Here is a 16759-nt window from a genome sequence, read left to right as displayed (position 1 = left end):
TCATCTCACACATGTCGTAGAAGCAGCTTCCCCATGAACGCATGCGTTGACTGAGCCTACTTCCCTGGCCTGGAGCCCGAGACTGGCGAGATTCCGACGGTGAATTCAGACACGCTCACGCACACGCAGGGTCTCTGTCCTCCGTGTGGCTGCGGTTTTAGGTTGCTTCTACACTAGCCAAAAAAGGTGTGGAGTCCGTCATGGGCTGAGTCCTGGTGACACCGTTAGCCGATGGCTTCAGTAGGTGTGGGTGGGGGGCGGCGCCCACCTCCTTGGCCCTGCTGGCCTCAAGTGTTGTCCAGGGAGGCCTGGCTCCTTTTGGGCAAACATAAGTCTGGGCTTTTCTCAGCACAGGTGGTGGGGGGGAGTCTAGGATAGGAAATGAAAGATTCCCATGGAGCTAGCTGATGGGGCCATCTTCAGGGACTAATCGTAACCCCTCCTCCCTCCCCCAGAAATTCCATCCCTCCTTTCGTCCTGGTGTTCTGGCCACGGGAGTGGGAGTGTCCAAAGTAACTGCATGGCCAGATCCCCTGGGGCGGTGCTTCTCACACTTCAGTGTGCCGAGACTCTTCGGGGTGTCCCAACCCTCCTGGTGGGAGGCCGCCCCCAGGGGCCCTCTGAGTCAGCAGGTCCCGGTGAGGCCCGAGATTTCAGTGCTGACCAGCTCCCCAGTGATGTGGATGCTGCTGGTCTGGGGCCCTCCCCTGTGTGACACTGATCTTGGGCATTTGCTAAGGGACAGGGGTGGCTGTCCCCTTGCTGCAATTAGAATCACCAGGACATCTTTTAAAAACCCCGATGCCCTGGCTGAATCCTTGCTCTGATCGTACCTCAGCATAGAGCTGATAGTGTTTAAAGACCTCTCTGGATGATTCCAGGGTACAGCTGAGGTTTTCAACCTATTCCCATGGATTCAGAGTCACAAGGGGTGGGAGGGCCTGGGGAGCCTTAGGTATAAGAAAATCCCTCTGGGAAGTGCTGCTGGCTTAGAAGGTTTGGGGACCATTGGCCTGGGTCATAAGGTGACGACACCATTAGCAACATCATGGTGACACTGTCCTCACCACCACACCGTCCCCCTTACTGTGACATGACCTCCTCCTCCTCCTCACCATGACTGATGCTCACTGAGTACTTATTACACATCTGTATTATTCTACATGCCATCAGTCACTCAGTCACTCAACAAACACTGGTGAAGGTCGCGGCATGCTAGGAACTAGCGAGCTCTCGCTCTCGGAGCTGCCACATGATGGACAGGCGTGCAAAACGTGGTCGGCGGTGAGGACTATGGAGAGGAGCGAGGTGGGTACAGATGAGGAAACTGAGGCACAGGCTAAGCTGACTAGCCCAAAGGTACAAAGAGAGAAAGGGGTACAACTGGGGTGCAAATTCAGATCAGCCTGATTCCAGAATGATTTCCTTTCCTCTATCTGCCAGCCAACACCCATACCAGGGAGCTCTTTGTCTGCCGGTGGGTTCAAGACATTGCTGCCCTTTCCTCAGATTGTCCACGAGGCCCCGTGGGGAGGGGGGCGACAGCAGAGTTACAGAATCAGTTCCGCATGGAGAGAAACGGAAGTTTTCGCAAAGTGAGGGCAACCCTGTTCGTGAGAGAGCGGTCTCTGCTGCCACCTGGTGGTCATATAGTGGAACTGCGCCAGAGGCCGACCCTGTTCTCAAATGCGCCCAAAGACGTTCTTTTTCAGCCCTCCCGGTGTCCAGCAACGGGTCTGACACTGCAGGGCAGGGGATCTCAGCTGAGGCGATTCCCCATCCCCTTCACCCCTGGGACATTGGCGATGTCTAGAGACGTTTTTGGTCGTCACAGCTCGAGGTGAGGTCTCCTTGCATCCAGAGGGCAGAGGCCAGAGCTGCTGCTAAACGCCCTTCGGTACATAGGACAGCTCCCAAGATGGGGAATTACCTAGTCCCACGCGCGAATCGTGCTGAGCTCATGAAACCCTGCTAGGGGCACAGAAACGAATTGTCATAAAAGAGAGCACTTGTGTATTTAAGGAACTAACCATATAGTTGAAAGTAATCTCATTCATTTCATAAACACTTACCAAGCTCCTAAGATGTGTCACGAACTGTTCTCAGGTCTGGGGACACATTAGTGCAGAAGGGTGACAAGATCCCTGCCCTTACTAGTTTACATGGAAACAGATGACACACTTGTGAACCAGTGATACCTATGAGAAACTCAGGGAGTATTAGGGTTATGAGGAAAACAAAACATGAGATGGAGGGTGGCCAGGAGAGATGTTACTCCAGGAAGGAGAGTCAGCAAGGGCCTCCTGGAGGAGGAGGCATTGTGCTGAAGGCCTCTTGGAGGAGGTGGTATGCACTGAGACCCAAGTGAGGAGCCTGCCACACGGGGAAACAGCAGGCCAAGCAGGAGACAGTAAGTGCAAAGGCCCTGAGGTGGGAACAAGTTCATGTGTTTGAAGGGAAGAAAGAAGGAGAGGGGAAGGAGTGTGGTAGCAGGTGACTAGAGGTAGGAGGTGGGTAGGCGGAGAGGATGACAAAGAGGGAGAGGAGGTAGCTGGGTTACCTGGGATCCATGATGAGGAGGTGCCGATGATAAGTGGGGTTTGGGAATCTGTGCTATTCTGTCCTACTCTGTCCTATTCTATTCCATTCTGATTCTATTTTGAGGACAAGGAGACATCCCTAGGTGAGGGGATACATAGGCCCTGTGTGGTTTTCCATCCCACCTTCATATTAACATCATCCAGGGACTCAAAAAAGCCAAACTTCTAACATTTGGGCTTCAGACTTCTAACACTGGGGAGCCCTGGGTCTTGCGGACCAATCACCTTTGGCCCCATTTTGCCGATGAAGAGCCTGAGGAGCATAGAAGGACTTGCTGGGTGGGGGGGACGGGCAGGGTGGGTGGCAGGACCAGGGCTGAGACCCTGCTCCAGCGTCCTCGCCCCCTTCCTCCCTCTGTCCCTCTGACATGGAGCTGCTCACCCTTCTCCAGAGTCAATGCCATGAATTTCATTTATAGTAAAAAAAAAGAAAAAAAGAAAAAGGGAGTGATCTGTGGTCTTTGCTTACCCCAAGTGAATTTCCACCTGTCATTTTCCCAGCACATGACACCCAGCAGCTGGGCCACTGGTATTAGGCCCCCGTGAAGTTTGGATGCAGACTCAGCACCTCTGCGTCGGCCCAACAGCAGCCTGGGCTTTGTCGAACGTTTATAGGTTAGGTCCCCTCTGGAGCACGTGAAGGATGGGGGCCAAGGGGAGTGGGAGAGATGGACACACACGCATACAGGGAGACCTGGAGAAATGCGTAAACACAGTAAAAGAGACAGAGACAGAGAGGGGTGTGGGGAAGGCAGAGGAGGAGGAACGAGCTGGCACAGGGAGGAGACAAAGTGGAGGAGAGCAGTGTGGACAGGCAGCGGCAGGACAGAAGGACAGAAGGAGGTGCAGGAAGGAGGAAGGAAAGGGAGGGGACCCAAGAGAGACCCACGCAGAGAAGGGAGAGGCAGGAAAAGCAAGCGGACAGCGAGAAACCAGAGGAGGAGACAGATCAGGGGTGGAAGACCCCTCAGAGCCAGAGAAGTGGTCCATGTGGACCCTTTGGGGGGCCACAGATGCTGCCCAGGGTGACCCTTCTGGGCACCATGTGGGACAGGGGGAGTAGGGTCCCTCAGAACGGGATGGGACGTCCCCTGGTGGGTGACAGCAGCCCTGAGGCAGCCGCGGACCTTTCCAGGAACAGTATATCCCATCCAATAGGTGGGACATACTTATCCTAAACAATTACGTATTTCTTCTCTGATATTCAAATTTAAATGGGCATCCCGGATTTTAATATGCTAAATCTGGCAACCATACCCTTCCTTTCTGGCACCACTGTTCTCCCAGGTACTCACGCAGTTCAGCCTCCTTGCTGTTCCTCGAACACGTTGGGCGTTTACTGTTCCCTGCCTAGAAGTAATAAGACCTTCCCTGCCTCCCTAAAACCACAACCTTCACCAGACTCCCCGATTCCCCCTCCCTCCATGCTTTCTTATCTTAGCGCTCACTGCTCTGTGATACGCCCTGGGTGACATGCACCTTGCTTATTGTCTGTTTCCCTCCCAGATTCTGTGCTCCATGCCAACCCGGAGAGCTGTCTCTCCTGTCCCTTGCTGGTCCTTGCGACGGTATCTGGCACATATAACTACTTGTTGGATAAATGTGTACACCCCAGATTCTATCCAGTCTCTTCTCTGAGCAAATTTTTCCAGCCAGCCCTCACCCTGGGGGGCATTGGTCACCTCCATGCTCTGTCAAAAATGCCAAGTATCAGGATTTTTGGGGTGGCGTGGGGCGTCTTTGTTTCAGTCTTTGGTGTTCTGTTTTGCTATCTGGTGAAGTCACATGCATTCATTCATTTCAATAGGAATTTATTAAGAGCCAATCATGTGCCAGACAATGATGTGTACAGGGACGAAGGAAGCAAACTCCCCTGGGACCCAGTCCAGAACAGTCTTCACGTGATGTAGGTGCGCGCTGATTATTTGAGAGAGGTCGGGAGGAAGGAAGGACGGGAGGCAGGCAGGCACAGAAGGAGGGATCACATTAAACCTGAAATGGATACTTGCAATGAACACGGACTGTATCCAGTTCCATCTTTAACTAATTTATTTTTAAAGTCTATTTATTTAAGTAATCTCTACACCCAACATGGGGCTCGAATTCACGACCTTAAGATAGAATGCTGCACACCCTATGGACTAAGCCAGCCAAGTGCCCCTGCAAATCAGTCTCTTAAAGGAGGTGGGGGGGAATGGTATGATTCCCACTGGTGGGGAAGTGGATAGGGACCCTGTTGGACCCAGCCAGGATTCCTAGGTGCAAGGATCAAAGACAGATTTTGGTTGATGTCAGCACAAAAGGAGAAAAAAGGATGCTGGTTGCTCTTAAAGTGTCTGTGAGCGTTGGGAAGTAGGTCTGGGGTTATGCAGCAGGGGGAGGGCCCAGATCCTGCTGTGAAAGGGATCTGCACTCAGCACCACGGCTGGTGTTGGGGACTGGGTCTTCTTGCCGTCCCCAGCCCTGAACCTTGTTCCACCGGCTGTCGTGGGTGTCCTGGTATCCTGCCACGCCCCACCAAACCATGGCGAGTGGATCTGCTGGGCTGAGCTCAGCTGTGTGCACACCCCCCCTCGCCAGGGAAGCTGGGAAATTGAGGATCTAGATTTTGAGCCTCTCTGGTGGGATGAGGTGCTCCCTCCTCCATGAATCCTAGGATGGGCATCCCCTGGCCTAGGAAAGGGGGCTGATTCTGGACAGCTGAAGGGAACGACAAGGGCCCAAACATTGCCCACCTTGTCCTTGGAAAGCCCGTCCCAGGCCTCAAGTAATGCCCGTTGTGCAGCGGAACTTGGTGGTGACTCCCTGGTAGCCGTGGAGAGAAAGATTTCTCTGGAGAGAAAGATCCAGAGACGAGCTTGCATGCGGGGATCAATGGGGGGCTAAATGAATTACTCTTTAAAAATTAAAAAAAAAAAGTGATTTTTGTGAAGTTTCTCAGGGTGGAGAGGAGGTAGGCCATAGAAACCAAACCGGTGAGGGCCTTTGTAAAACTTAGGGAAATTGCTTCCCAGTAGGGATGCTGTTGTCACCCACAAACCTGTTTGGCCCCCAACATCAGAGCCTCCTGGGGGTGCGTTCTCTTTCCTTGCAGAAATGAAGAGAAGATGGGTTTTTCTCCAGGCAGGGTCAGAGGGCTGCGTGTGGCAGAGAGAAAGGGCCGGCGGGTGCAGAGTCCCTGGCAGGAGGCGAGTCCCCAGCATGGAGGTGACGGGGAGGGAAGCCCTGGGTGTGCCTGTGCAGGCAGGACCTGGGGGGGGGGGGCGGTGGCGGTGCGTGAGGCCATGTCCGGAAGGGAGGGAATGTTGGAGGAAGGAAACAGTCCCAGAAGGTCTATTTCGGGGAATGGCAGCCCCTGTCCGGCTCTTCTCATCACCCTCTCCTGTATGTAGCAGCCCTAGCCGAGGGGATGAGAAAGAAACCAGATTTGGTTTGAGCGTCTGCGGCTAGTGAGGAAGGAAGCAGGTGGGGCCTGGGGACAGGCAGTCTGGGGCCGGCAGGAGACCTGTGCTTGGGGAGGATCCCTCCCTCTGAGCCTCCATGTCCCACCGACCCAGGCAACGTGTGCTTGCCACGGCGCTGTCGGAGGGCAAGGGAAGAGTCCACTCAGCCTCTGTGTGATGTCCCTTCTCCCACGTCAGATGTCCCTGATTGTCTCCAGGAGGCGTCTCCCTGTGCCCAGTCCCTGGCATCTGCTCTGGACTTTCCTGATGCAACCCTCCCCGGGGACATGGATTAGAGTGAGTCACCCCACATGGCATGCAACCCTGTCTTCCCTGGGCTCCCGAGCACTCTAGGGTTTCTAAAGCATGCAGCAGGCTCTCATTGGACACCTGTGGCCGCCCTGCAGGGACGGGGCGTCCACCATTGTCCCCACTGACGGAGGGAGGAGCTGCTGGAGCTTGGCGGGGCCAGGATGTATCCAGAATCACGGGCTAGATCATCCCTTGAAACCAGGCCACGCAAGTCTGCCTCCCCACCCCAGCCCCCACCCCGTGGCGCCTGACAGTGGTCCTGGTGCAGGCGCCACTGGGCCTGGGGACGCCTGGTTCTGCACTCACGTGGTGGGTTCATCAGTGAGTGTGCACACAACCCAGTATTGCAGCCGCCAGGCATGGGGGCTTTTCCCTGCGAGGACGACGCCGGGACTCTGCCAGAATGTCGGCCTTTGTTCCAGATTCATTTCTATTCCCTCAATTAGGAATGCTTAATTTAATGGAGTGCTCGGAGCCCCAGAGGAGGAACCACCATCTGATGACTAATAAAATATGCATGCACTGAGAGAGCGCCAGCTCCTGTCTCCTTCCGCCCTGCTCCTTTGTGGGGCTGGCTGCCCCTCCCCAGCACCCCCCGCCCACCCCGGGCTCTTGGGTCCTTGCTTGGAAGCAGCAGACTCAGGGACCCTGGTCGGGGGGGCGGGTGGCAAGCTGTTGGCTCCCCCGGAATTCCTTGAGCCAGACCTGGGTTTTCTCCTCGCCTGGGACTTGATCCCCATTCTGCACCATGGAACCAGGTCCGGTCAGACTTGGCTGGGATTGTACCGCATCTGACCTTCACCTTTAACCACTAACGCCCCAGAGGTGATGCATACACTCAGGGTGCCATCGTCACCTCCCTCAAAAGGGGACTGCTGTGAGTCCAAGCATATACTCCAAAAGACACGACCAAGGTATAATTCTAGGACCTGCAAGTGTGCCCTTATTTGGAAAAAAGATCTTTGTGGACAGTGATATGTTCATTGAAGACAGGTCACATTGGATGAAGGCGGGCCCTAAGCCCAGGGACTGGCGTCTTTACATAAGAAGGACACATGAAGACACCGAGATTAACAGAAGAGGCCAGCTGATGGAGAGGAGCAGAGACCGGAGGGAGACAGCCACCGACCACAGAACGCCTGGAGCCCCCAGAAACTAGAAGAAGCAACCAGAAGCCTCCCCTAGAGCCTTCCGAGGGAACATGGCCCTTCGAGGCTGGGAGAGGGTGAACTTCTGCAGTTCTAAGTTGCCCACATTGTAGCAATTCTTAGCGGTGGTCCTGGGAGAGTCCTACAGGGAGATTAACAGCGTTGTTGGAGAGATCAGAATAATGACAGTCACACTGCCTGCCAGAGATCCTTCCTTCTTCGGTCTTGCTGAGTTCCCGGCGAGGCAGGCACTGCTGTGCTCTCTTCCGCAGTGAGGACACGGAGGCTTCGGGAGGGAAAATAGTCCCCTGAGCATGGCCGCTGGTTCAGGTGGGTCTGGGATGAGGACCGAGGCCAGCCGGCCAGCATCCCGTGTCTCTTGAGCACTGTACCTGCCTGTCTTCTCGTGGCAGCAGAGGTGATCACTCCAAATGTAGTAGCTAAAGCCAGCCGTGGTCAGTTAATAGATTGATTTCTCTACCTACCTGTATATAAAATGTATTATTTTTCTTGTCAGTGGTAATATGGGTTCATTGTAGAAGATCCATCCCATTGTTCCACCACTCAGGGATGGCCCCTGCTAATACTTTGGTGCATTCTCCCCTCACACCGGGTCTTTATATCTGCTTAGCTATTGTTGATAAAGGCACACACACAAATAGGTAACGAACTACGCATTTTCCCCTAATTCTTCTGCCTGTTCCCCTTCTGTCCTCAGGCACGTCTTTAAATTTCACTGAAGAATCTGTGTGTATAAGGCTACATCAGCCCATGTGGCAACAGCTCATATGGTACCTTTGTGTAAATTAGCAAAAGGTGCCCCCTCCAGGTAGGGGCACATGGTTTAGCAGGTGGAAACCAAAAATGTCCTTTTGCAAACCAGCCCTGCCCCCAGAGCACATAGTCCAATGAGCAGGTGCATTTTAGAATTCACTCTCATCTTGGCTGCTCGGAGGGGGGCCTTTGCGCAGTGCCCAACCTGCCCAACCATATGTGGTGGCCCTGGGCACCAAAAGCAATCTTGAACAATGTGGGCATTTCCCAAATATGTATTAATCAGAGATTCATGCAAAATTCATTGCAAATTACAAAACCACAGTTGGGATAAGTGGAACCCAAATACTTTGGCTCTGGAGTTGTTTAAATCTCTCTTCCAGGTGAATTGCCCATTTCTGTCTCTCTGGCATCTAGCAAAGTACCTGGCATAGAGGAGATGCTCTGTCTTTATAAAACTGAAATGAGATGCATAGTCCAGTGGTTTTAAAAATGTATCTGCAGATTCTTGGACACTGCCCCTATGAAAAGGTGGGGTCTAATTCCTGTTCTCTTGGTGGTGGGCTGGCCTTTATGAGTCGCCTCTACCCCATCAGTGCTGGAAGGATTGCTGCATGACGGCCGAGGCTAGGTCATAAACGACAATACAGCTTCTGCCCGGTTGTCCCTGCCCTTCCCCAACACGTGTCGCTGGAACTGGGGGCCACTACGGCATGAGGAAACCCATGGATACACCACGTGTTGGTGTTCTAGCTCCAGTCCTAGCCGGGGCCCTGACCAGCTGCCTATGTCACCTGCAGGAGGTGGGAGGGGGTGAGCTTGCAGATGATTCCAGACCCCACCTTCATGCTGCGCCCATTGAGGCTGCGTGCAGTAGAGACTCGCCTCTGTACCAAACCTCACCGACTTGGAGATTTGTGAGCAAAATAAATGCCACTGGGCATCGAAACTGGGAGAAAACCATTTACATTTTACTGGCAAAGTGCTGTCCAGCTTGCAGATCCCTTTCCTGCTATTTTCTCAGCTACCTGGGGCACACCTGTGGGTGAAGGACGGTGGTCTCCAGGAGAGGAAGAGAGACTTGGTGGGGACTGGAGGCAGGACAGCTTGGAGCCCCAGCTCCTAGTCCTTTAAACGCCATGCCCTTTCAATCTCCTGAAGGAGTGCTCTGGCCACAGATACCCTCAGAAGGGATCACCTGTGGGGATTTTTCCAGAACTCCAATTTCAAAGGATTCTGAAATGAGGCTGATTGAATCACAGGTCTTGGTTTGGAACAACATCACTGAGCGGATGCCCCTGGGGTCAGCTTAGCTTCTTCAGACCAGAGGGAAGAAACAGCAGGGGTCAGCGCTCCTGAGCTCCCAGGGTCTCTGCCTCCTGGCCTCTCAGCTAAGGGAAGGGTCAGCCACAAAGGAAATGGGATGAGAAGGCAGAAGAAAACCTGGTGGGAAGCAGGAACCTCAGCCGGATTAGCAAGTGACCAGAACTAAGTCATCAAAGGACCTGGATGAAAGGCTGAGATCACTCAGGGAGGGTTTAAACACAGACCGCTTAAGTGGTAACAGACCCAGAGTGGGGGATCAAAGAGCACTTCAGAATCACAGCACAGCCGGCCCTGGGAGCTGCTTCCATCGTTGATCTGGGGGCAGGGTGGGGGGGGTGTTGTGCTGACACAGCAAGACTTCCCCTTCAAGCCCAGCCTCCCCCTCCTACTCTCGAACAGGTAGGACCCTACTGAGCAGCCATTGGTTTGTTTCCCCTTTGTATTTGGGAATAATTATAGACTCACAAGAAATTGAAACAAGAAAAAAGGACCCAGGACTGGAGCTAGAACACTAGCGCGTGGTCTATCCATGGGGCTGCACCACCTCCTTGCTCGGTGATGCATGGGGAAGCGGGAAGCTGGGAGAGATGGGCCCCCTTTGCTGGACTCAGAGCTCCCTGGGTGTCACAACTGTGCCTTTGTCCACCTTTCTCCTTCCCACGCCAAGCACAAGGTGCCAACCAGCTGTGCTCAGTAACGCCCAGCCCTTAGACTGCGGCTCCCTCCCGAGGACAGCAGCGGGTGTCCTATCCAGTGGACCCAGATGGGACCATGGGGAGTTGGAGAGACCAAGGGCATGTGGGAATGTAAGGATGGGTGGGAGGCACGCCTTTGGAGCCCTAAGGGGCAGTGTGCCAAGAGGGACCTGGAATTCTGGTTTCCCAGAACAGAAAATACAAGTCTGGGGGCCAAAGTTTGCTGCCCACTTTCTCTCTTGCCAAGTAAAGTCCATCCATTAAGCCAACGCTGGAACACTCAGGCACACACACACCTATGTATAAAGAGCAACCACTGCCGTCTCCTGCCTCAACTCTCACACACACACACATTTTAAAATGGGCTCATTTTAAAAATGAGGAGATGCTTTATTTCTTTTAACACTAGTTCTTCTACCGACTGTGCAAAATCTAACTATGGCACATTGCCGTGCCCATCGATTAAAGGAGGCTCACCCTTGTCCATGTATATGTGTGTATATACACTTTGTGTAGACCTATATACGCAGTGAATCTTCTCTCATTTCCCAGCGGGCAGGACAGAGAATAAAAGATGCATATAAAATTTCATCACTGCTCAGAAAATTGGCTCTTGAGGGGTGAAAAGAATCTTGGCTCTTGTCTTGGTTCGTGGTTCTGCAAAGGACTCAAGTACAGAAGCGTGCACGCGCCTGTGTGTGTGTGTGTGTGTGTGTGTGTGTATCTGTAGTATACATTCAAAATGTCATGGGCTGTTAAAAGTCATGGGTGGGGGCGGAAATTAGGAAGAAGAGTCTAAAAGACTCTCTAGGAAGGTGACAGCGGATGAAAGGCTGTGAAGAAATGTTGTCACTGCATGGACCTAAGGGGTCAACATTTGGTCAAAGGCAAGTCTTGACCTAGAGAGGACACTCTCTAGGTACCGCCTGGAGCTTTAGGAGCGTGTGTTAAAATCATCAGCGTTTGCTGTGGGTCAGGCATACTGCCAAGCCCTTCAAATGCGTCTTTTCACACAAGGCTGAGAGGCGGACGCTCACATTATGCCCTTTTTACACGAGGGGACATGGAGGGCAGAGAGGGTCTGGTACCTGCACCGTCAGGGTCCCACTCTGTAGGTTGGCTCAGACCCAGGACATCTGACTGATTTATTTAAGATCAGGGTTTTCTGGGGGTCTTGCTCCAGGGTGGTGGAGCTGGCATTTCCCTTTCCTCATGAAATTTAAAGAGTCTGGCCAAATGTTCTGGCCAGAGTCTCGTTTGTGGGATTTGTCTTACCCAGACTGGGAATCATTTGCATGGCTCCAGCAGGTCCAGATGCTGGAGGTCAGAATAGCAAGCCACAGGCCCGTCAAAGGAATGATGGGTCTCCCATGCCCAGCGATTAAGAGGGAATTCTCGGCTGCAACCGTGGCCCTCGGCTTCCGGATGGAAGTCTCTCATGCTAATTAAATAACCATGACTGTGGCTTGCTGCTACTGCAGCTTAACCCCGAGGCCATGCGAGGACCTGCCTGTGAGGACAGTGGTGCCACCATGCTTTGTGATCAGGAAGGAAAACCCGGCTCTCCAAGGGCAATGGGAATGCACCTCCAGACAAGGCGTGTCTCCACCATGGGAGAAGATGTGGTCTAGATCCATGTAAAGAAACTCTGGTTGACTGATTCTATCTTTCCTTATTGCCCGTCCTCCACACAGCTGCCGGACAATGCATTTAATGCAGAGACCACGATGCATCTCAGCTCAAACACTCCTAGAGGGTTCTCCCTGAGCCGTGGCAGTAGTTGTCAACCCTGAGCCACACCATCCTTGGACATAATTATGGAGAGGGACCTGAGAATACACACAGGTAGCCACCATTGCATATGACACCAGATAAACGCCCTCATGGGTCTTGCTCATGTGACTCCTTTCATGAAATGCTTCCGTCTCCAAGCTTCAGTTGGCCATGGCTTTCCTCTGGGTCCTTCAGCTCTCTGGAAATAACCAAAGACCAACCAAATGAGAACAAGCAAAGGCTATTCAAAACTTGCCAAGACCCAGGTGGTGGGGGCTGACTCCCTTGCCTTTTGGCTGAGGTTCCAAGTGGGCAACAGAGGAAAGCTTTGTGGTAGAGACAAGAGAAGCTTAAGGTGTGCCCTGGTTGCAGGCTGTTGGCTTGGGGAGGCTGGATGTGGGCCAGTTGGAAGTAGAGACTTATTCTGTGATTGCTTACGGGTATATGTTTGGCTTTCTCTGGTTGGCTCCCCATTGGCATAAGGGACAAAACTCAAGGGGGGCTGTTGGTGGTTAATCAAGTCCTGCTCCTTTGGTGCCAACTGTTCCAAAGGTTTGGCTTCCTGGACTGGTTGCTAGAGATCGTGGTCTTGCTTCTTACCCTTGGACTTACAGATGGCAGCCTGGCTTCCTGGGCTGGTTAGTGTAGACAGTGGGGTAGTCTCCTGGGCCGGTTCTACAGATTATGGGTCCGAATTCTATTTTTATATCTTGTCTGACCATTGTCTGTTTGCACATTCAGTTTCTTATAATGAATACATAAACATAGAAAGTCTTGGCTCTTACTTTACATTTACATTCACTGACAGGTGACAGGTAGAGGTCGTGCAGATCATATGCATTTATTGTCTTACTAGTTTGAAATGAGTGGAGAGTGTGAGGTACCATCCGTCTGAAACATCATACAACATGTGGAAAATGTGTTTATAGAGATCGTGTATATTTCTGGACATTTATGTCTTCCTCTAATTATTTTTTATATTTTGAGCATTTCTTTATGAAATTAAGGGTTGGAAAACTAAAGATTTTTAAATTTATTTTTATTTGTTTGACAGAGAGAGACAAGGAGAGAGAGAGAGAGCACAAGGAGGGGGAGCAGCAGATGGAGATGGAGAAACAGACCTCCCCTGAGCAGGGAACCTGATGCAGGGCTCCATCCCAGGACCCTGGGATCATGATTTGAGCCGAAGGCAGACGCTCAACGACTGAGCCACCCAGGCACCCCGAGGGCTGGAAGACTTTAAGAAAGGTAAAAATACATAAGAAATCCATAAAACTGTAGGCAAACTGATACTAAAGCCAGAGAGCGATGATAAAAGTCAGCGGTTCCCAAAGTGTGGTCCTTGGACCAGCTGTGTCATTACTGGCCAGGGATTTGTGAGAGAAGGTGTCAGCAGTCCGCTTTAACAAGCTCCCAGCAGTGGGGGGAGGGGGTTGCCATTGGGGACCACCAAATGAGACAGACACATTAGTTGGACGCGTGACGACAACAGATTATTAGAGAACATTGAAGACAGGGAAATAGTCAGAAAAACAAGAGAAAGTGTAAAGCACAGATAAAAGTAAATGAAAGAGTAAAATAGTAAGAAGGGTCCACAAATTGGCACCACAGTGGATGTACGTAAGACAGAGTGAGCCTACTGCCTCGCTCTGCGTCCCAGCCGAAGATGGCGGGGAGAAGGGTAACCCCACGGGCCCGACGCGGTCATGTTTTATTTATGGCATTGAGGAGTCGAGTGCGTGTGTTGTTGGGTGCATCAATTTTTCAAATGTCTGCAGATTTGATTGGGCTGAACAAAGTACAAATTAATTTAAACGCATCGCTGAACGTACCATAACTTTTGCTGTGATGGGTCTTCTCAGACAGTTTGTACTGAAACTATTGCCCTGAAATTTCCGAACATTGAAATGGAGCTCCCGTATGCAAAACAGTTATTCTAGACCAGTGGTCTGCAAGATGAACTCTAAACTTATCTGCAAGGTCCACCCTGGTGTTTTATGATCTACTCTTCCTCTACTTAACGCGCCGGGCTCCCACCAGCCCCGCATTCTGTGTGCGGTCTTCTAGCTGTATCCACTCACTTGACATTCTTGAAGTTCAGCACATCTTCTTTGCTCCACTGGTGAACTCCTAGGTATCCATTAAGACCCTGCTCAAATATTACTCCCTCCAGGACCTCTCTCCAACTTCCCCTGGAAGCCTCAAGGCCTGTTTCCTTACCCCCATGGCACCCAGGACACACCTCTGTCATGGCAAATACCCACACTAGGCTGTAATCATGTCCCCTTCCCAATGAACAGTGAACTCCTTGAGTGAAGGCACCACGTTCTTTTCTTCTTTGTATGCAGAGGACCTAGCTTCATGCCCATCTCATAACTAATGCTCAACAAATATTTGCTGTTTGTTTACTGCTCAGATTATGCTTGTTATTTATTTAAAAGGTGTGCTTATCTGTTAAGTTGAACGTAAAGCAAGTATTAGAAGGAATATCCTTTATGTATCTTTCGCAGCTAAACCACGTGAAGTCGTTCGCAATACTGATGGTGGATAAAATGAGAAAATAGGGCCCGTAAATTGGAAATAGAAAACAGCGGCCACAATAAAATCACAGAGCAGAAAAGAGAAAATTAATGATGAGGAAGTATGACGTTTAACTTTGAGCTTCCTGGCAGTTTAGGAGAAAAGGGAAATAATAAGTTATATATGTTGGTTCAGACAGTGAATCATAGTAGTTCATCGAGAGAGATGGGTGGTTTCGACTGGGATTTTATTGAGTAGATTCCATTGTGATGGTATGAAGAGGTGGAGGTCTCTGGGGGATAATTAGGTCATGAGGGAGATAGCTCCTTTGCTCTCTCTCTGCCATGTGGACAAGTCAGCAGTCTGCAGCCTGGAAGAGGGCTCTCACCAGAACGGGGCCGGGTGGGGGTGGGGTGGTGGTGTTCTGATCTTGGACTTCAGCCTCCAGAACCTGTGAGAAATACATTTCTGTTGTTCATAGCCGCGGTGCTTTGTCATAGCAGCCCGTTTGGACCAAGACTGGTGCCTTGGAGTCGTTTCCAGCAGTTTGCTAAGACTGGGGCACAGGGGGAAGGGACAAGAGTAAGACGGACAAGACAAGCAAGCGAGTGCTGGACCATGAGGGATTGTGAGTGACACCAAAGGACGTTGGGTCTTGGGTTCCGCAGGGCAGGACATGGGGAGCTAGGAAGTAATTTAAACGGGAGGTGATGCAGGTAAGCTGTATGTTTCAAAGATGCAGAAAGGCTCCTTACGTCGCTCCTCCTTAGTCCCCCACCAGGACCCAGCTTTGCTCCGCAGTCAGTGCGCACTGGTCCTAAATTTCTTTGCGATGAGGCCAAGCACTTTGAAAACACTGAAGCCTGAACTGACATCAATTATGTTGAAAGGGGGAAAAATTAATTAAAAGTTTTCGAAGGACTCTATTCTGTATTCTTCTCTATTTTCACGTTATCAGCAACACCGCTTTTTCTTCTGGCTGGGAGTTATTACAGTATAACATTTTCATGTTGCTTGTAGGGTAATTATGTCAAATATATGGGAGATGATAAGAGGCAGCTTGTATTATTCTGTGATTAATCTCCATACATTCTGGCATTTCAATCTGGCCTCAGAAGACGGGGTTTGCTAAACTCTGGTGTAGAAGGAGGATGAGGGGAATGGCTGCGAAGACTGGGTGGGTGATGCTGAGGGGGTTCTGATGGATAATATCCTGTTTTCCCCCGAAGAACCACCCCACCCCAGGCTCCGCTCCACGTTCTCGCCAAAGCTCATTCAGCCCGATGCTTCTGAGTGTGTGGTCTGGAGGCTACCAGCGCTGACCCACTGGGGATGCTTGGGTACAAAGAGCGCTCCTGTCCCCTCTCCCCCAAACCATGGACCACTGACCTCGGAATCTCGCATTTTCAGCCACCCTTAAATCCTCCTTACATCCTGAAAGTTTTTGAACCCAAAAGTTCAAGTTCAAGTTTTGGACCCAGATCGCAGTGAACCAATTTGATCCTCCGTAAACCCCCGATCAGATATGAAGGTTTTCTAAGGTAGTGTTGAAGGGAGGAGCAGACTTTGGGATCAAAACACTAGCGTGGATGCCCAGCGGAGATCATAGCATCCCGTCCTCTGGATTCCTTCAGGAAAAACAAAACAAAACAAAACACAAAACCAAAAACCAAAAACAAACAAACAAACAAAAAACCCCCAACGAAGTGGATGCAGTTCATTTGCATCCTACCTACCCATGGATAGGATAAGGCATCTCTTCTAAGACTTCATGAGAAAGTGAAATGTCAGTAGAGGTTCTGGTTGAAACGTTTGCAGATAGACCCTGACATTGGGACAGCACCTGGAGGTGAGAGGGGCTTGGCTTTCCTTCCTCTTTGCTCAGGGTGCTCCTCCCTGGATGATCCCCGCCAGCTCCCCGGGGGTAGGCTGAGCATGGATGGCTCTGCCCGCTGGCCAGTGCTGCCATCTTGCTGCGTTTCAACCTAACACTGGGGAGTTTTGCCCGATGACCACCACGGTGTCCTAGCGGAGGCTGCCCAGTGTGGCCAGCTCTGTGTTGGGCCACAGTGCCTCGTCTCTATGAGCCATCCCCATTGTGGCTACTACTCCCTCTCCTCCCCAAAGTCTGGCCATTCAGATCCTGTAGAATTCCAGAATCTCTCCAG

The sequence above is a fragment of the Lutra lutra genome, chromosome 18, assembly GCF_902655055.1.
Source record: "Lutra lutra chromosome 18, mLutLut1.2, whole genome shotgun sequence".
Classification (NCBI taxonomy): Eukaryota; Metazoa; Chordata; class Mammalia; order Carnivora; family Mustelidae; genus Lutra; species Lutra lutra.
Note: the sequence above shows the minus strand (reverse complement) of the source record.